The following is a 21,885-nucleotide window of genomic DNA, read 5'->3' as shown; positions in this document are numbered from 1 at the left end:
TCCGTATTTATAGATCACTGAACATACTTCGGAACATAAGGCTTGTATTTTGCAGTCCCTAAAGAGCTCCGGGTCACCCAGGAAATTCTTTAGGAGTTGTGCAGACGTTAGGTCAGTGAGTGTGCGTGATTTCCGAAGGTCATCGGCAATTCATGTTGCTAAATGATTTAGTCGTTTTATAATGGAAAGCTGAGCCCTGTGACAGATTGCTGCCTTTCCTGTAACCCTAGGGACTGCAAATCACTCTGACCTTGTAATTCCACCCCTAATGTCAATACATCAGCGATGGAGAGTGACAGTGACTGCAGCGTTTGTTGGGGCAGGACTCAAATCTCTGTCAATAATTCCCAATTTCAACTTCAGGCCAATTGTTTGGGGATTTGCAAGAAAGATAAATAAAGGAACCGAGATTAAATTTCTGCCAAAGAAGCAACTTGCAAACAGCAAAAAAAAGGGAAATAGTTTGAAGCTAACAGCTGCAAACCATACCAAAGTAATTGTGGATCACAGAAACTGCTACGCGGAACACCAGGGAACCATTTTGCTGACATTTCAGATAATTTCCCAGTCGCTGCAGACTGCTGCTAATATTTATTATTTTTGGGGAAGAGACATGACAGCCTGGATATTCCAACCTCGATCAGCTCACTAGCGGCAAGGGAGAATTTGGTGCTTAGCCGAAACTCTGCTCACTGCAGCAGGACTGGAGAATCCCGGCCGGGGGTAGGGGGGGGGGGGGGGGGCGGGGGGGGTGCAATGTCAGAGAATTCCACCTGCAACTATAAACTGGTACAGGAATGAGATAGAGAATCTGGGTGAACTGGTGCGGCAACAATAATCTCTCCCTCAATGTTAACAAAACAAAAGAGATAGGCACCGACTTCAGGAAGTGTAAAGGAGAACATGCCCCTGTCTACATCAACGGGGATGAAGTAGAAATGGTTGAAAGCTTCAGGTTCTGATGTGTCCAGATCACCAACAACCTGTCCTGGTCCCCCCATGCTGACACTATAGTTAAGAAAGCCCCACCAACGCTTTCTACTTGCTCCGAAGACTAAGGAAATTCGGCATGTCAACTACAATTCTCACCAACTTTTACAGATGCACCATAGAAAGCATTCTTTCTGGTTGTATCACAGCTTGGTATGGGCTGCTGCTCTGCCCAAGACCGCAAGAAACTACAAAAGGTCGTGAATGTAGCCCAATCCATCACACGAACCAGCCTCCCATCCATTGACTCTGTCTACACTTCCCGCTGCCTCGGAAAAGCAGCCAACATAATCAAGGACCCCACGCATCCCCGAGATTCTCTCTTCCACCTTCTTCCGTTGGGAAAAAGATACAAAAGTCTGAGGTCACATACCAACCGACACAAGAACAGCTTCTTCCCTGCTGCCATCAGACTTTTGAATGGACCTACCTCGCATTAAGTTGATCTTTCTCTACACCCTAGCTATGACTGTAACACTACATTCTGCACCCTCTCCTTTCCTTCATAGAATCATGGAATCATACAGTGCAGAAAGAGACCATTTGGCCCACCAAGTCTGCACTGACCACAATCCCACCCAGGCCCTATCCCCATAACCCCACGCATTTACTCGAGCTAGAATCCCTTACATTACTGAACAATTTAGCATGGCCAATCCATCTACCCTGCACATCTTTGGACTGTGGGAGGAAACCGGAGCACCCGGAAGAAACGCACGCAGACACGGGGAGAACATGCAGACTCCACACGGACAGTTACCCAAGGCCGGAATCGAACCCGGGTCGCTAACGCTGTAAGGCAGCAGTGCTAACCATTGTGCCACCGTGCCGCCTTCTCTATGAACGGTATGCTTTGTCTGTATAGCGTGCAAGAAACAATACTTTTCACTGTATTCTAATACATGTGACAATAATGAATCAAATCAAACTATTCAGCACACAACTGAACATGTGAAAAGCAGAGACAACACCGAGATCTCCTGCGACTGGATTAAGCCCTATCCTAAAAACTGCAGATATCAGTATTTCGAAGAAACATTTTCTTATCTGACTTCTTTCTGCTAAAACTTGCCAGTGGAGTTGGGATTCCATCTTGATCTCTTGTTGCAATACTGATTTTGATGAACTAATCCTTTGTTCTGTGTTTATTGGTGGATTTCTATCGTGGAAACCATAAAAGGAGCACAGAAAACATGCCACGGTGCCAAGCTGCTTGGGAATGTTGTTTTGCCCACTGAAATTTTATCACTCCACAGCAGATGTTGTCGTTTCTAACAGCAGAATATCTACGCACTGGCTGCCAACAAATGCAAATAAATGTTGGTTTGCTGATTACTACACGCCAGGCATATGGACAAGTATTTTATACAATTACCAAGATTGGGGGAGGGAATTTGAGTTGGAATAGGTTACGATCGAATGCAGAGACTATCAAGGGTGGCACAGTGGTCAGCACTGCTGCCTCACAGCGCCAGGGACCCGGGTTCAATTCCCGGCTTGGGTCACTGACTGTGTGGAGTCTGCACATTCTCCCCGTATCTGCGTGGGTTTCCTCTGGATGCTCTGGTTTTCTCCCACAGTCCAAAAGATATGCTGGTTAGCTGTATTGGCCATGCTAAATTCTCGCTCAGTGTACCTGAACAGGCACTGAAGTGTGGTGACTAGGGGATTTTCACAGTAACTTCATTGCAGTGTTAATGTAAGCCTAACTTGTGACACGAATAAATTTTTTTTTAACTTTAAACTCTCCTCCTCTTCCTCCTCCTAGTGCGATCAGCTTGAGGAGCCGGGGCTAATTTAACTCCTGGCTCTCACTTGCACCCTGGCAGCGACAGGTTGCCAGAAGCTCTGTGACCCAGCTGCAAGGTTCATGTTTCGAGGATAAAAGCTTCATACTGCGGATACTGGAATCTGAAACACAAACAGAAAAAGTTGGAAAATCTCAGCCGGTCTGACAGCATCTGTGGAGAGAGAATGGAGCCAAAGGCCGCGATTCTCCCAAAAGTGCTGAATTGGCGGGAAAACTGTTCTGAATCCCAACTGTTTTGTCAGTTCAGCTTCTCACCCCAATCTCCGCACTCTGTGCACTGCAGAGGCCCCAGTCGTGAAACTCTTCAAAAGCCCCGGGGGTCGGGGGGTCTATTCGCGTCGGAGTTTGACAGTTCGGGAACTCAGCGCATGCACAGTGACCCCGATCTGTCAGACTCCCCGTTTGCTGGCCAGTTCGATTGCCCGGGACCCCCGCAGTGCTGCCCCTCCAGCCTCCCCCCCCTCCCCCCCCGCCCCCCCGACAGCCCGATCGCAGCCCCCACAACAATTCCTGGGTCAACCCTGACCACCCTCCACCCCAGAGCGCCCCGATGCACAGCCCACCAGCAGTGGCGATCCCCCCACCTCCCTCACCCCAGCAGACCCCCCCCTGGGGTCAGACTGCCCCGCAGGCAGGGCCTCACCCCTCCTCCCCCCCGGCACACCACTGCCCCCCAGCTCGCCCCAGTCACTGCCCTCTCTCCATTCCAGGCCGATCCCATGCAGAGTGGCAGTGGGACCCCCCACCCCCACCGATCACCCCTAGGCCCCGCCCATAGTTGGCCCCGCCCCTTGGCACTCCCCAATGCCCAATGAGCAGTGCCAAGGTGCCCCCTGGGCATGGGCACTTTGCCCCTTGGGCAGTGCCAGGGGGCACAGGCTGGCACTGCCAGGGTGCCCTAGCCCAGGGGGCACAACCCCCCCTGCCGCAGGACCGCCCGGGGGGGCCCGATTGCCCCTCCTCTTCCTTCCGGCGAGGTCTCCCGCTAGTTCCCCGAACGTGGGGAGCTAGTCTGAACCCTGCCGGGATGAAGTACCCCTGGTGGTGTGGGAGATTCAATCGGGACCTGAAAGTTCCCGATAATGACCTGCTAAACATATTTAAAATACATTTTAAAAATATTTAAATGACTTCCCTACCTTCCCGCTGGTTTCCAGCGTGGTCTGACCAGCGACTGTTCACCGGCTCTGGAAGATGCACATGCGTTCCCAGACAAGAAGCTCATGTTTATAATCAACATCTTCTAGAAATCTTCGAAGGTGGCAGGGTGAGTGAATAAGGTTGTTCAGAAAACTTCCGAGATACTCGGCTTTGCAAAGAACTACAGAGAAAAACATACCGTTCATAGAGAAGGAAACGAGAGCGTGCAGAATGTAGTGTTACAGTCATAGCTAGGGTGTAGAGAAAGATCAACTGAATGCAAGGTAGGTCCATTCAAAAGTCTGACAGCAGCAGGGAAGAAGCTGTTCTTGAGTCGGTTGGTACGTGACCTCAGACTTTTGTATCTTTTTCCCGAGGGAAGAAGGTGGAAGAGAGAATGTCCGGGGTGCGTGGGGTCCTTAATTATGCTGGCTGCTTTGCCGAGGCAGCGGGAAGTGTAGACAGAGTCAATGGATGGGAGGCTGGTTTGTGTGATGGAATCTTATAAACAGATGCAATTTATAGAATGGAGCTAGTGTTAATGTGTGAATGTAATGGATGTGATTTAACCGGGTTGACCTACCTCGGGGCGGAGTGAGCCGGTTAAATTGTGCGGGAGCCGAGAAATTAGGATCGTGCCCGATTTCTCCGCTCTCGCAATCTTACCGGCACCGGATTTCCAGCACAATCGACCTCTCGCCCATTTCTGGCGAGGGGATGTGATCCATGGGGTGGGGGCTGGAGGGGGCGGGGCCTCTCAGCAGGGCTAGAGGGGGCGGGATCAGGTCAGGGCGGCCCAATCAGGGAGGGATGGGCAGCCCCACTGTGCACTCTGCAGTTGCGATCGGTGGGGTGGGGGAAGGGGGCCCACTGCTGGTCTACAGGCTATCAGTGGGGGGGAGGGGTGCAATCAGTCTGGGCGGAGGGAGGTAGGGTGGTGGTAGAGGCTATAACTTTGGGCAGTGTGGGGCTCGTGATCAGCTGCGGGCCCCCGTGATAGTGGGGGGGCGGGCCTGTGTTGAGGCTGGTTGCAACAGCAGAGGCCTTAGAGCTCTCTCTCTCTCTGTCAGGCCTCTGCTGTTGGAATCATGCATGTGCAGCCACAGAGGTCTGCGCAATAGCTCCCTCTGCTGCCTGGGCAGACAGGCTGGCAAATTAATCCCGCCCACTGCCTGTAGGAGCTAGAAACAGTCCAGCCCATTACATGCATAAGATTGTGAGTAAAAACTCTCACAGAAAACTGGTCTAGAACAAAGAACAAAGAACAGTACAGCACAGGAAACAGGCCCTTCGGCCCTCCAAGCCTGTGCCACTCCTTGGTACAACTAGACCATTCATTTGTATCCCTCCATTCCCAGACTGCTCATGTGACTATCCAGGTAAGTTTTAAATGATGCCAGCGTGCCTGCCTCCACCACCCTACTTGGCAGCGCATTCCAGGCCTCCACCACCCTCTGTGTAAAAAACGTCCCTCTGATATCTGAGTTATACCTCGCCCCTCTCACCTTGAGCCCGTGACCCCTCGTGATCGCCACCTCCAACCTGGGAAAAAGCTTCCCACTGTTCACCCTATCGATACCCTTCATAATTTTGTACACCTCTATTAGGTCTCCCCTCATTCTCCGTCTTTCCAGGGAGAACAAGCCCAGTTTACCCAATCTCTCCTCATAGCTAAAACCCTCCGTACCAGGCAACATCCTGGTAAACCTTCTCTGCACTCTCTCTAAAGCCTCCACATCCTTCTGGTCGTGCGGCAACTAGAACTCGACGCAGTACTCCAAATGTGACCTAACCAGCGTTCTATACAGCTGCAACATCAGACTCCAGCTTTTATACTCAAATCCCGTCCTATAAAGGCAAGCATACCATATGCCTTCTTCACCACCTTCTCCACCTGTGCTGCCACCTTCAAGGATTTGTGGACTTGCACACCTAGGTCCCTCTGTGTTTCTATACTCTTGATGGCTCTGCCATTTATTGTATAACTCCCCCCTACATTAGTTCTTCCAAAATGCATCACTTCGCATTTATCTGGATTAAATTCCATCTGCCATTTCTCCGCCCAATTTTCCAGCCTATCTATATCCTGCTGTATTGTCCGACAATGTTCATCGCTATCCGCAAGTCCAGCCATCTTCGTGTCATCCGCAAACTTGCTGATAACACCAGTTACACCTTCTTCCAAATTATTTATATAGGGTGGCACGGTAGCACAGTGGTTAGCACTGCTGCTTCACAGCTCCAGGGACCTGGGTTCGATTCCCGGCTTGGGTCACTGTCTGTGTGGAGTTTGCACATTCTCCTCGTGTCTGCGTGGGTTTCCTCCGGGTGCTCCGGTTTCCTCCCACAGTCCAAAGATGTGCAGGTTAGGTTGATTGGCCATGCTAAAATTGCCCTTAGTGTCCTGAGATGCGTAGGTTAGAGGGATTAGTGGGTAAATATGTAGGGATACGGAGGTAGGGCCTGGGTGGGATTGTGGTCGGTGCAGACTCAATGGGCCGAATGGCCTCTTTCTGTACTGTAGGGATTCTATGATTCTATGATATATCACAAATAGCAGAGGTCCCAGTGCAGAGCCCTGCGGAACACCACTGGTCACAGACCTCCAGCCGGAAAAAGACCCTTCGACCACTACCCTCTGTCTCCTGTGGCCAAGCCAGTTTTCTACCCATCTAGCCACCAGACCTTGTATCCCATGAGCCTATAACTCTCGTTAAGAGAGTCCTCATGGGTCAGTTGAGAATCTATAACTCTCCCATTTTCACGCTAACCGGACACTTCGAATTTCTCTCTTAAAATTCCACCCAGTAGCTTTATCTTGATGATGATTAATGTTCAATCATTTTCAAACATGTTAAAATATTATTGTTTATTTTCATGAAATTCACAGATAATGCGGAAATGAGAATGGAGGTTCAGAGAGTCCACCTCCCGTGACATTTCTATTTACGGTCTGTGGTGAGAGATCAGCTGCTTCCCCAGGGTTCCTGTTGACCTTTTGCTGAAGTTACAGCAGGAAATCAGGAGAACCCCACAGACATTCAGGGCTATGTGTTTTTCTTTATATTTTGTTTTTACTTGTGTCATGTGAGTGTACCTTTAAGAATTAAAAGAAACCATGCAGCTTACAGCTTCAGTGATGTAATTGAGGGTGGAGCTAAGCTGCAGCAGTCAGGTGATAAGGGTTCTTCCTTTGGGCTGTCAGTTTCATTTTGGGAATGTGTTTTGGAGGCAGTTTAGCAGCAAGTTAAAAGTCTCTCTCTCTCTCTCTCCCTGTTCTTCTCTTTGTTTGGTTCTGAAACCATTGTCCATTAGCTGAAGGAGGGGCTTGTTGCCATCCTGTCTTAAAGAAGCTGTGTCTTGGGAAACAGATTGGACTACAACCTCTTCTGAGTTTCTTCACAAGGGATTTTCTGCATTCAACCCAGGAGGCAGGATTCCTGTAACGTGGGCGTTACCCTGTGCTGTATTGTGTTTATTTGGACGGCTTTGTCTATTGGATGTTGGCTTTGGTTAGAACACACCAGAGATATTTCTTTAAGAGTTAGACATTATCGTGGTTGTTTTTTGCTTGTAATTGTTAAAAGTTCTTGCTAAGTGTCTTACTGTACACGTCAACAATAGTCTTAATTAAACTTTGTTTTTGATAAAAGCTCCTCGTGGGTCAGTTGAATCACACCTGGAGTGAAACCTCTCATGCTCATCCTAGACAAATTCAACGTAAAACGTTACAGGTTAGGCAAGCTTCATACAACACCTTGTAACGCTTGGTAACCAATGATTAAGGCAAGTGATGGCAAGCCCTGTTTATTTATGCTGTACACCATGCCATCTTATACCTAGCACTTGGTAAGTTCCCCTCTGTAGTCTCCCACTTGGGAATTTTCACAATGAGGGCAGTTGATGGTCACATGAAGTCTAAAAGTTGAACCTATTTTCCTTCATTGAATCCTGAGAGGCTGTGGCGATTCAGGTTTGTGGGCAATTGTTCCAATCAGGAGAAAGGATGTTTTTAAAGGAAATGCCCTGGGGCAAGTGTGATTGGTGCTGTTGGTTATAGAGTCATAGAGGTTTACAGCATGGAAACGGGCCCTTCAGCCCAACTTGTCCATGCCGCCCTTTTTTTAAAACCCCTAAGCTAGCCCCAATAGCCCGCATTTGGCCCATATCCCTCTATACCCATCTTACCCATGTAACTGTCCAAACGCTTTTTAAAAGACAAAATTGTACCCGCCTCTACTACTACCTCTGGCAGCTTGTTCCAGACACACACCACCCTCTGTGTGAAATAATTGCCCCTCTGGACACTTTTGTATCTCTTCCCTCTCACCTTAAACCTATGCCCTCTAGTTTTAGACTCCCCTACCTTTGGGAAAAGATATTGACTATCTAGCTGATCTGTGCCCCTCATTATTTTATAGACCTCTATAAGGTCACCCCTCAGCCTCCTACACTCCAGAGAAAAAAGTCCCAGTCTATCCATCCTCTCCTTATAACTCAATCCAACAAGTCCCGGTGGCATCCTAGTAAATCTTTTCTGCACTCTTTCTAGTTTAATAATATCCTTTCTATAAAAGGGTGACCAGAACTCCACACAGTTATGACCTCCTCGAGCTCAGTTACCTTTGGGCTTGATGCAGTGCTTTGAAATATTGAATTGTCCATTGAGAATTTTATAGAATATGTCAACCTATGGGCCTTTCTTCAGTCTGGAGACTGGGCCAGCTCGCAATCTGACCAACAGGGGGACACTGTAGTTTTGTGAGTAATTGTTTGGGAAGGGGCACATAACATACGGCAGCTGCACACCTCGCCACATTCATTCAGTAATCGAGGGTCAGTTAAACTTCCTTTCAAACCAATTGACCCCGATAATAAGTTGCCCACACCATAAAATGTCTGACGGGCAGCTGGGGAGGGGAACAGAGATCCTGAATTCTTTAAAAAAGTTCTTCAAAGAGTGGGAAGAAAGGGGATGAGGTGATGCTCTTTGGAGGCTGCCCTTTGCTGATTGTGAGGCACCCCCGTAACATTGAACCACAACCCCTTCCTTCTTACCCACCCACATCCCTTTCTCCCCTCCCTGGCCCACCCTAATCCTCCCTTCCCAGGACGCTGAATGTTGCTGCCCCAGAGATCCATGGCCCTTCATCGTTCTTCTGCTGTAGTCCTTGCAGCAGCCAATGATGTGCTTTTGATGGACCAATCTGATTGGTCAGCAACTCCCGAGGGCAGGACGTCCTCTCCATTGAGGGGCAGAAGCTCCACTTGGCCCTTGTTTAGCCGCCCCACAACCCGACTGCGGGCTGGGTCGGCGTGGGAATACAATTGGATGGGATTCCATGGTGGGTGGGCAAGGCCTCAGTTGGGAAGCATGCCCATGCCCCAGTGAAGGCCCCTAAGTGGCCACATGAGGGACCTTTTCCTGCTCAGCTTCAACTTTTCGGCTGGTGGGGGCTGGTTAGATCAGGGTGTCAAACAAAAAGTCTTCACTCTTGGGTGGGAAGAGGGGAGGGATGGAGGGTGCCTGAATGTGATGGCTCCTTCTGATTTTGGGTGCCCTTCCCTCAGGGTCATGGAGCTCCAGTGCTGCCCACAGAGCATCCTCTACCCTCCCACCTGAGGGACTCCTGGTACTTACCCTGAAGTGCAATCCTGAGATTTTGACTCAGGCACAATGCTGCAGTTCCTCTTCCGGCCAAGGGGTGGTGCAGGAGTCCTAGTTGCTCTCAATCAACGTGTAAAATGGCAGCAGGTCTGTCAGAGTTGGTGGGGATGTGTTCCCTGGTGGAGTGGGAAGAAAGTGCAATCCTGAAAACTCAGGCCTAAGTTTGGTCTAACCAATTTTTGGTACAACATTTCCTTTACTGCAGTTGGAGAATGATGGAAGAGTTTCCACATTTATCACCTTAGATTCTTGTTTTAAAAAAATCCACATTTGATATAAAAACCCTTAATATTCTTCTTCAAGGAACAGAAAGTCTTGTTCTCCTCATCTGTGACCCTTCATATTGGTTGTTTTCATGAAGAGACGTCTTGACACAGTTTTGACGGAAACTCTGGATTTACAAGTGGTTTTAAGTGGCACAGGAGCCCGGTGGGATTTGTGCGCTACAGTCTGCCTTCATTATCCGATGAAAATGAATTCTTACTTCCACGAGATAGCTGTGGTGATGTACCAGAAACACCTCAGCAATTCTTATAGAAACGTCTTGAAGAAAGCCTACCAAACAATTTGCGTGGATATTGACACTGTCAGACACGTGTCGCCTGGAGTTAATTAATTATATTGAACAAAGAACAAAGAAAATTACAGCACAGGAACAGGCCCTTTAGCCCTCCAAGCCTGCACCAACCATGCGGCCTGACTGAACTAAAACCCCCTACCCTCCTGGGGATCATATCCCTCTATTCCCATCCTATTCATGTATTTGTCAAGATGCCCCTTAAAAGTCACTATCGTATCTGCTTCCACTACCTCCCCCGACAGCGAGTTCCAGGCACCCACCACCCTCTGTGTAAAAAAACTTGCCTCGTACATCTCCGTTAAACCTTGCCCCTCGCACCTTAAACCTTTGTCCCCTAGTAATTGACTCTTCCACCCTGGGAAAAAGCTTCTGACTATCCACTCTGTCCGTGCGATAGCAGTGAGACCTCTGTGTATCTTGCAGCCATTTTAATGTCTGTAAAATAACAAGGGTTTATATTTGGTCTTTTGGCCTTTGCCAGTGATCACTTATTTATTAATATCACGAGTAGGCTTACATTAACACTGCAATGAAGTTACTGTGAAAATCCCCTAGTCACCACACTCCGGCGCCTGTTCGGGTTCACTGAGGGAGAATTTAGCACGGCCAATGCACCTAACCAGCATGTCTTTCAGACTGTGGGAGGAAACCGGAGCACCCGGAGGAAACCCACACAGACAAAGAACAAAGAACAATACAGTACAGGAACAGCCCTTCAGCCCACCAAGCCTGCACCGACCATGTTGTCCTATCTAGACCAACTGCCTGTATGCCTCTATACCCCGTCTGTTCATGTGCCTATCCAGATAAGCCTTAAATGTGGCTAACGTATCTGCCTCAACCACCTCACTTGGCAGTGCATTCCAGACCCCCACCACCCTCTGTGTAAAAAACATCCCCTGCACATCTCCACTGAACCTTTCCCCCCTTATCTTGAACTTGTGCCCCCTTGTAATTGTAATTTCTGCCCTGGGAAAAAGCTTCCAACTGTTCACCCTATCCACACCCCTCATCATTTTATAAACTTCTGTCAGGTTGCCCCTCAGCCTCCGTCTTTCCAGGGTGACCAATCACAGTTTATTCAATCTCTCCTCATAGCTAATACCCTCCATACCAGGCAACATCCTGGTAAACCTTTTCTGTACTCCCTCCAAAGCCTCCACATCCTTCTGGTAGTGTGGTGACCAGAATTGAACACTATATTCCAAGTGTGGCCTAACCAACGTTTTATACAACTGTAACATAATTTGCCAACTTTTATACTCGATGCCCCGTTCGATGAAGACAAGCATTCCATATGCTTTCTTCACCACCTTTTCCACCTGTGCTGCCACCTTTAAGGATCTGTGGACCTGTACTCCCAGATCTCTCTGTGTCTGCGCTCCTGATGGTTCTGCTATTTATTTTATAGCTTCCTCCTGACTTGGATCTACCAAAATGCATCACCTCGCATTTGTCTGGATTAAATTCCATCTGCCATTTATCCGCCCAATTTTCCAGCTTATCTATAGCAAAGACCAAAGAACAAAGAAAATTACAGCACAGGAACAGGCCCTTCGGCCCTCCAAGCCTGCACCGACCATGCTTCCCGACTTAACTAAAACCCCCTACCCTTCCGGGGACCATATCCCTCTATTACCATCCTATTCATGTACTTGTCAAGACGCCCCTTAAAAGTCACTACCGTATCTGCTTCCACTACCTCCCCCGGCAACGAGTTCCAGGCACCCACTGTGTAGAAAATCTGCCTCGTACATCTTTAAACCTTGCCCCTTGCACCTTAAACCTGTGCCCCTAGTAATTGACTCTTCCACCCTGGGGAAAAGCTTCTGACTATCCACTCTGTCCATGCCTCTCATAATCTTGTAGACTTCTATCAGGTCGCTCCTCAACCTCCGTCGTTACAGGGAGAACAAACCAAGTTTCTCCAACTCTCCTCATAGCTAATGCCCTCCATACCAGGCAACGTCCTGGTAAATCTTTTCTGTACCCTCTCCAAAGCCTCCACATCCTTCTGGTAGTGTGGCGACCTGAATTGAAGACTATATTCCCGCTGTATTCCCACTGTATCCCGCTGTACGCTATATCCTGCTGTATTCTCTGACAATTTTCATTGGGTTCTTCCTGTGTCTGTGTGGGTTTCCTCCGGGTGCTCTGGTTTCCTCCCACAATCTGAAAGATGTGCTGGTTAGGGTGCATTGACCCGAACAGGCGCCGGACTGTGGCGATGAGGGGAATTTCACAGTAACTTCATTGCAGTGTTAATGTAAGCCTGACTTGTGACTGATTAATAATAAATAAACTTTTCACTATCCGTAATTCCTCTAATCTTAGTATCAATGGGGAGAACGTGCAGAGTCCACACAGATAGTGACCCAAGCCAGGAATTGAACCTGGGACCCTGGCACTGTACCACCCTGACCAATCCTGAGGAGTTAATGACTTATGTCCTTTCATTTGCTGAGTCAAAGTTAAACACATAAATCAATCTTTTTTTCAGTTGAAGTGTAATTTTTACATTGCCGGCATAGTTACTCTCAAATAAAATGAGTTACCCACAGGTGAGGAAGATTGATCAAATGGGCTTTGCATCGTTTATTGCTGCTAATCCATTCCTAGGACCCGGGAGTTGGCCAATGCCCATTTGTAGGTGTGTCTGGACGCAGCACAGGCCCCTCCCTCCCTGCCTGCCACGCTTGAATGGTGAGGCTCTCCAGATATTGGATCCCAAAACTGAGGACATGCTGTCATTTAGGACTGAGTTGAGGAGGAACTTCTTCACCCAAAGGGTTGTGAATCTGTGGAATCCCCTACCCAGTGAAGCAGTTGAGGCTACCTCATTGAATGTTTTTAAGGCAAGGATAGAACATAGAACATAGAAAGCCACAGCACAAACAGACCCTTCGGCCCACAAGTTGCGCCGATCACATCCCCACCTCTAGGCCTATCTATAGCCCTCAATCCCATTAAATCCCATGTACTCATCCAGAAGTCTCTTAAAAGACCCCAACGAGTTTGCCTCCACCACCACCGACGTCAGCCGATTCCACTCACCCACCACCCTCTGAGTGAAAAACTTACCCCTGACATCTCCTCTGTACCTACCCCCCAGCACCTTAAACCTGTGTCCTCTCGTAGCAACCATTTCAGCCCTTGGAAATAGCCTCTGAGAGTCTACCCTATCCAGACCTCTCAACATCTTGTAAACCTCTATCAGGTCACCTCTCATCCTTCGTCTCTCCAGGGAGAAGAGACCAAGCTCCCTCAACCTATCCTCATAAGGCATGCCCCCCAATCCAGGCAACATCCTTGTAAATCTCCTCTGCACCCTTTCAATGGCTTCAACATCTTTCCTGTAATGAGGTGACCAGAACTGCGCGCAGTACTCCAAGTGGGGTCTAACCAGGGTCCTATAAAGCTGCAGCATTATCTCCCGACTCCTAAACTCAATCCCTCGATTAATGAAGGCCAGTACGCCGTACGCCTTCTTGACCGCATCCTCCACCTGCGAGGCCGATTTAAGAGTCCTATGGACCCGGACCCCAAGGTCCTTCTGATCCTCTACACTGCTAAGAATGGTACCCTTCATATTATACTGCTGCTTCATCCCATTGGATCTGCCAAAATGGATCACCACACACTTATCCGGGTTGAAGTCCATCTGCCACTTCTCCGCCCAGTCTTGCATTCTATCTATGTCTCGCTGCAACTTCTGACATCCCTCCAAACTATCCACAACACCACCTACCTTGGTGTCGTCAGCAAACTTACCAATCCATCCCTCCACTTCCTCATCCAGGTCATTTATGAAAATGACAAACAGCAAGGGTCCCAGAACAGATCCCTGGGGCACTCCACTGGTCACTGACCTCCATGCAGAGAAAGACCCCTCCACAGCCACTCTCTGCCTTCTGCAGGCAAGCCAGTTCTGGATCCACAAGGCAACAGCCCCTTGGATCCCATGCCCTCTCACTTTCTCAAGAAGTCTTGCATGGGGGACCTTATCGAACGCCTTGCTGAAGTCCATATAGACCACATCCACCGCTCTTCCTTCGTCAATGTGTTTGGTCACATTTTCAAAGAACTCAACCAGGCTCGTAAGGCACGACCTGCCCTTGACAAAGCCGTGCTGACTACTTTTGATCATACTAAACTTCTCTAGATGATCATAAATCCTGTCTCTCAGGATCCTCTCCATCAACTTACCAACCACTGAGGTTAGACTCACCGGTCGGTAATTTCCCGGGCTGTCCCTGTTCCCTTTCTTGAATATAGGGACCACATCTGCAATCCTCCAATCCTCCGGAACCTCTCCCGTCTCCATCGACGATGCAAAGATCATCGCCAAAGGCTCCGCAATCTCCTCCCTCGCCTCCCACAGTAACCTGGGGTACATCCCATCCGGTCCCGGCGACTTACCAACCTTGATGCCATTCAATAGTTCCAACACATCCTCTTTCTTTATGATAGATAAATTTTTGAACAGTAAAGGAATTAAGGGTTATGGTGAGCGGGCGGGTAAGTGAAGCTGAGTCCACAAAAAGATCAGCCATGATCTTATTGAATGGTAGAGCAGGCTCGAGGGGCCAGATGGCCTACTCCTGCTCCTAGTTCTTATGTTCTTATGTTCTTGTGTCCTTAGGGCAGCACGGTAGCACAGTGGTTAGCACTGCTGCTTCGGAGGATTGGAGGATTGCGGACGTGGTTCCTATTTTCAAGAAGGGGAATAGGGATAGCCAGGGTAATTACCGACCGGTGAGTCTAACCTCAGTGGTTGGTAAACTGATGGAGAAGATCCTGAGGGACAGGATATATGAGCATTTAGAGAGGTTTAGTATGCTCAAGAATACTCAGCATGGCTTTGTCAAGGGCAGATCGTGCCTTACGAGCCTGGTGGAGTTCTTCGAAAATGTGACTAAACACATTGACGAAGGGAAGGCGGTAGATGTGGTTTATATGGATTTTAGCAAGGCGTTCGATAAGGTCCCCCATGCAAGGCTTCTGGAAAAAGTGAGAGGGCATGGGATCCAAGGGGCTGCTGCCCGGTGGATCCAGAACTGGCTTGCCCAAAGGAGGCAGAGAGTGGGTATAGATGGGTCTTTTTCTAAATGGAGGTCGGTCACCAGTGGTGTGCCCCAGGGATCTGTTCTGGGACCCTTGCTGTTTGTCATTTTCATAAACGATCTGGATGAGGAAGTGGAGGGATGGGTTGGTAAGTTTGCTGATGACACGAAGGTTGGTGGGGTTGTGGATAGTCTGGAGGGATGTCAGAAGTTACAGAGGGACATAGATAGGATGCAAGACTGGGCGGAGAAGTGGCAGATGGACTTCAACCCAGATAAATGCGTTGTGGTCCATTTTGGTAGGTCAAATGGGATGAAGGAGTACAATATAAAGGGAAAGACTCTTAGTACTGTAGAGGATCAGAAGGACCTTGGGGTCCGGGTCCATAGGACTCTGAAATCGGCCCCGCAGGTGGAGGAGGTGGTTAAGAAGGCGTATGGTGTGCTGGCCTTTATCAATCGAGGGATTGAGTTTAGGAGTCCGGGGATAATGATGCAGCTATATAAGACCCTCATCAGACCCCACTTGGAGTACTGTGCTCAGTTCTGGTCGCCTCACTATAGGAAGGATGTGGAAAAGATTGAAAGGGTGCAGAGGAGATTTACAAGGATGTTGCCTGGATTGGGTGGCATGCCTTATGAGGATAGGCTGAGGGAGCTCAGTCTTTTCTCCTTGGAGAGACGAAGGATGAGAGGAGACCTAATAGAGGTGTATAAGATGTTGAGAGTCATAGATCGGGTGGACTCTCAGAGGCTTTTTCCCAGGGTGAAAATGTCTGGTATGAGAGGACACAGGTTTAAGGTGCTGGGGGGTAGGTACAGGGGAAATGTTAGGGGTAGGTTTTTCATACAGAGAGTGGTGGATGAGTGGAATTGGCTGCCATCAGTGGTGGTGGAGGCGAACTCAATAGGGTCTTTTAAGAGACTCCTGGATGAGTACATGGAGCTTAATAGGATGGAGGGTTATAGGTAGGTCTAGAAGGTAGGGATGTGTTCGGCACAACTTGTGGGCCGAAGGGCCTGTTTGTGCTGTAGTTTTCTATGTTCTATGTTCACAGTTCCAGGGACCTGGGTTCAATTCCCGGCTTGTGTCACTGTCTGTGTGGAGTTTGCACATTCTCCTCGTGTCTACGTGGGTTTCCTCCAGGTGCTCCGACTTCCTCCCACAGTCCAAAGATGTGCGGGTTAGGTTGATTGTTCATGCTAAAATTGCCCTTAGTGTCCTGGGATGCGTAGGTTAGAGGGATTAGTGGGTAAATGGAATGGTTGTTGGACGTTCCGGGGTATCGATGTTTCAGTAAGTGTAGGGAAGCTGGTGAAAGAGGTGGAGGAGTAGCATTGTTAATCAAGGATAGTTTAACGGCTGCGGAAAAGCACTTTGAGGGGGATATGCACACTGAGGTAATATGGGCTGCAGTTAGAAACAGGAAAGGAGCGGTCACGTTGCTAGGAGTTTACTATAGGCCCCCAAATAGTAATAGAGATGTGGAGGAAGAAATTGCTAAGCAGATTATGGATACGTGTGGGGGTCACAGGGTAGTTGTCATGGGGGACTTTAACTTTCCAAATATTGATTGGAACCTTTGTAGGTCAAATAGTTTGGATGGGGCACTTTTTGTGCAGTGTGTGCAGGAGGGTTTCCTGACACAATATGTGGATAGGCCGACAAGGGGTGAGGCCACATTGGATTTGGTACTGGGAAATGAACCGGGCCAAGTGTTAGATTTGGTTGTGGGAGAGAACTTTGGAGATAGTGACCACAATTCGGTGTCTTTTGTTATTGCAATGGAGAGGGATAGGGCCGGACGGCAGGGCAAGGCTTACAATTGGGGGAGAGGTAATTATGATGCGATTAGGCAAGAATTAGGGGGCATAAGATGGGAACAGAAACTGTCAGGGAAAGGCACTGATGAAAAGTGGAACTTTTTCAAGGAACAAATACTGGGTGTCCTTGATAGGTATGTCCCTGTCAGGCAGGGAGGAAATGGCCGAGTGAGGGAACCGTGGTTCACAAAAGAGGTGGAATGTCTTGTGAAAAGGAAGAGGGAAGCTTATGTAGGGATGAGGAAACAAGGTTCAGATGGCTCGACTGAGGGTTACAAGTTAGCAAGGAACGAGCTGAAAAAGGGGCTGAGGAGAGCTAGGAGGGGACATGAGAAGTCCTTGGCGGGTCGGATCAAGGAAAACCCCAAGGCTTTTTACTCTTATGTGAGGAATAAAAGAATGACCAGGGTGAGGTTAGGGCCGGTCAAGGACAGTGGTGGGAACTTGTGTATGGAATCAGTAGAGATAGGCGAGGTGATGAATGAATACTTTTCTTCAGTGTTCACCAAGGAGAGGGGCCATGTTTTTCAGGAAGAGAAGGTGTTACAGGCTAATAGGCTGGAGGAAATAGATGTTCGGAGGGAGGATGTATTGGCAGTTTTGAATAAACTGAAGGTCGATAAGTCCCCTGGGCCTGATGAAATGTATCCTAGGATTCTTTGGGAGGCGAGGGATGAGATTGCAGAGCCTTTGGCTTTGATCTTTGGGTCCTCGCTGTCCACGGGGATGGTGCCAGAGGACTGGAGAGTGGCAAATGTTGTTCCTCTGTTTAAGAAAGGGAATAGAAATGACCCTGGTAATTATAGACCGGTTAGTCTGACTTCGGTGGTTGGTAAATTGATGGAAAAGGTCCTTAGGGATGGGATTTACGACCATTTAGAAAGATGCGGATTAATCCGGGATAGTCAGCACGGATTTGTGAAGGGCAAATCGTGCCTCACAAATTTGATAGAATTTTTTGAGGAGGTAACTAGGTGTGTTGATGAAGGTAAGGCGGTTGATGTCATATACATGGATTTTAGTAAGGCGTTTGATAAGGTCCCCCATGGTCGGCTTATGATGAAAGTAAGGAGGTGTGGGATAGAGGGAAAGTTGGCCGATTGGATAGGTAACTGGCTGTCTGATCGAAGACAGAGGGTGGTGGTGGATGGAAAATTTTCGGACTGGAGGCAGGTTGCTAGCGGAGTGCCGCAGGGATCGGTGCTTGGTCCTCTGCTCTTTGTGATTTTTATTAATGACTTAGAGGAGGGGGCTGAAGGGTGGATCAGTAAATTTGCTGATGACACCAAGATTGGTGGAGTAGTGGATGAGGTGGAGGGGTGTTGTAGGCTGCAAAGAGACATAGATAGGATGCAAAGCTGGGCTGAAAAATGGCAAATGGAGTTTAACCCTGATAAATATGAGGTGATTCATTTTGGTAGGACTAATTTAAATGTGGATTACAGGGTCAAAGGTAGGGTTCTGAAGACTGTGGAGGAACAGAGAGATCTTGGGGTCCATATCCACAGATCTCTAAAGGTTGCCACTCAAGTGGATAGAGCTGTGAAGAAGGCATATAGTGTGTTAGCTTTTATTAACAGGGGGTTGGAGTTTAAGAGCCGTGGGGTTATGCTGCAACTGTACAGGACCTTGGTGAGACCGCATTTGGAATATTGCGTGCAGTTCTGGTCACCTCACTATAAGAAGGATGTGGAAGCGCTGGAAAGAGTGCAGAGGAGATTTACCAGGATGCTGCCTGGTTTGGAGTGTCGGTCTTATGAGGAAAGGTTGAGGGAGCTGGGGCTGTTCTCTCTGGAGCGGAGGAGATTGAGGGGAGACTTAATAGAGGTTTATAAAATGATGAAGGGGATAGATCGAGTGAACGTTCAAAGACTATTTCCTCGGGTGGATGGAGCTATTACGAGGGGGCATAACTATAGGGTTCATGGTGGGAGATATAGGAAGGATATCAGAGGTAGGTTCTTCACGCAGAGAGTGGTTGGGGTGTGGAATGGACTGCCTGCAGTGATAGTGGAGTCAGACACTTTAGGAACATTTAAGCGGTTATTGGATAGGCACATGGAGCACACCAGGATGGTAGGGAGTGGGATAGCTTGATCTTGGTTTCAGATGAAGGTCGGCACAACATCGTGGGCCGAAGGGCCTGTTCTGTGCTGTACTGTTCTATGTTCTATGTTCTAAATATGTAGGGATATGGGGGTAGGGCCTGGGTTGGATTGTGGTCGGTGCAGACTCAATGGGCCAAATGGCCTCTTTCTGTGCTGTAGGGTTTCTAAGATTTCTAAGATTATGTCATCATGGTGAAGTCACAGTTACTGGTAATCCATAGACCCAGGCTAACTCCCTGGGGACATGAGTGCAACTGCCACCATGACAGCTGCTGGAATTTAAATTCAAATCTAGAATTGAAAGCCAGTCTCCGTGCGGGCAGCCATGAAACTTCCATCACTAATGTCCTGTAAAATCTGCAACCTTACCTGGTCTGGCCTACATGTGATTACAAATTCACAGTTGACTGTTAATCGCCCTCTGAAATGTCCTTGTAAGCCAAGTCAAGGGCAATTAGGGATGGACATCAAAAGCTGGTCTTGCCAGTGATGCCCACATCTCATGAAAGAATAAATAATCTTGCCACAGTAGTGCGAAGATCTGAAGAGGATTCTAATTTTTGGGTTGCTGCTAACATTGCAGCAACCCTCAGGTAAGTGTGGACCAGGCCCAGGAGCAGGGCCTAGGTCGGGTGTCAGGGCCTGAATCCAGCAGTCAAAGAAACAGGGCTGGAAAGTCTGATCAGGAGGCTCAGGAAAGGGTTTTGGGGGCTGTGAGTTGTGATTAAGCCTTGGAAACCATGGCAATAGCGAAGGAGGTTTAAAACTGGGGTCAAAAGGAGCAGAATGAAGGGCGGGCTTTTCCATGGCCTCTGATTCTTGATCCTTCCACTAATGGAGGTCGCTAGTCAGTTGCTAGGGCAACTCCTCCAATACTTCCGGGTAACCAAATTCCTTCAGCACTGGAACCAATCTCATGAATCTTTTCTGCACTTTCTCTAATGCTCCCACATCATTTCTAAAGCCTGTGTGCTTTAGAAATGATCTAGGACCTTTGTTCAGAGAAAAATATGATGAATTATTAGGGGTTGGAGGCAAACGTGAAGAAAATGTCTTGAACTCCCAGTTAGAATTCAGTTTGATGAATGAGAAACAACTTCAATCACAGCAACAAAGACAATATTTAGTATTTAAGAAGAATCTCAAAATAGCAGTGCAATGGCAATGTGATGAATATTGTAATGAGCTATCCAAAAAGGCATCAAATCACAAAAAATGTTATATTAATATATCATCAAAGAGTGAAGGAATTGGATCATTATGGGTTTACTATTGACTGAACATGGAATGGTCACATAGCTAATCTACACAACAGGAGCTACTGAACACTCAAAGGTTCAAGTGTCATCGAGTCATAGGCCGGAATGTTACTGCCTCGCAGAACGGCATTCTCCGTTGGCCTCGGACGGGATCTTACGAGTCTTGGGCAGGTGAGACGGTAAAATTCTGGCAATAGAGTCATAGAGGTTTGCAGCATGGAAACAGGCCCTTCGGCCCAACTTGTCCATGCCGCCCAGTTTTTACCACTAAGCTAGTCCCAATTGCCCACATTTGGCCCATATCCCTCTATACCCATCTTACCCATGTAACTGTCTAAATGCTTTTTAAAAGACCAAATTGTACCCCCCTCTGCTGCTACCTCTGGCAGCTTGTTCCAGACACTCACCACCCTCTGTGTGAAAAAATTGCCCCTCTGGACACTTTTGTATCTTTCCCCCTTAAACCTGTGCCCTCTAGTTTTAGACTCCCCTACCTTTTGGGAAAAGATATTGACTATCTAGCTGATCTATGTCCCTCATTATTTTAAAGACCTCTATAAGATCACCCCTCAGCCTCCTACGCTCCAGGGAAAAAAGTCCCAGTCTATTCAGCCTCTCCTTATAACTCAAACCATCAAGTCCCGGTAGCATCCCAGTAAATCTTTTCTGCACTCTTTCTAGTTTAAGAATATCATTCAGGAGTCAGAAATGAATGATTAAAACCTTTGTGGTGAATGATGACAAGCTAATGAGACATTGGAGTATTTTAAACATGCAACACAGTTTGTGTGCACCAACCAACTTGTAAAAGTTTAATTATAATTTGGAGTAGTTGTTTAAATAGTTTAGCTGTGTCAAACTGTCAGGTTGGTGTTGCAATGTGATCCTTTTAAATATTTATAAACTCTGCGAATTTGTACATCGAATCTAGAATGTGAGGACAGACATGGTCAGAAAAGAACTTGTCCTGAAACAGCTTTTCACACCTGTTGGATGGTCCAAATTGATGCTTCATGGCGAATGAGGTACTTTGCATGTTGATGGCAGGGAAGGTCACAGCCAATTTGTGTTCAGCAAGATCCCACAAGCATCTTTGAGATGTTGGGTGGGATTTTCGAGCCGCGCTCGCCCCCAAGGCTGGAAGTTCCCGCCCGAGGTCAACAGACCATTGCATGGTCCATCCCCGCCGGCTACGATTCCCGTGGTGGGTGGGACGGGAAAATTCCGCCTGTTGTCAGTGTGAGGTTTGCATGTTCTCCCCGTGTCTGCATGGGTTTCCTCCGGGTACTCCAGTTTCCTCCCACACTCCAAAGATGTGCAGGTGAGATGGATTGGCCATGCTAAATTTCCCCTTACTGCCCAAGATGGGTAGGTTAGGTGGACTAGTCATGGTAAATGTGCAGGGTTAGGGGGATATGGTGGGAATGGATGGAGTGTGGGCCT

This window comes from Mustelus asterias, chromosome 23, assembly GCF_964213995.1.
Source record: "Mustelus asterias chromosome 23, sMusAst1.hap1.1, whole genome shotgun sequence".
NCBI classification, from domain to species: domain Eukaryota; kingdom Metazoa; phylum Chordata; class Chondrichthyes; order Carcharhiniformes; family Triakidae; genus Mustelus; species Mustelus asterias.
Note: the sequence above shows the minus strand (reverse complement) of the source record.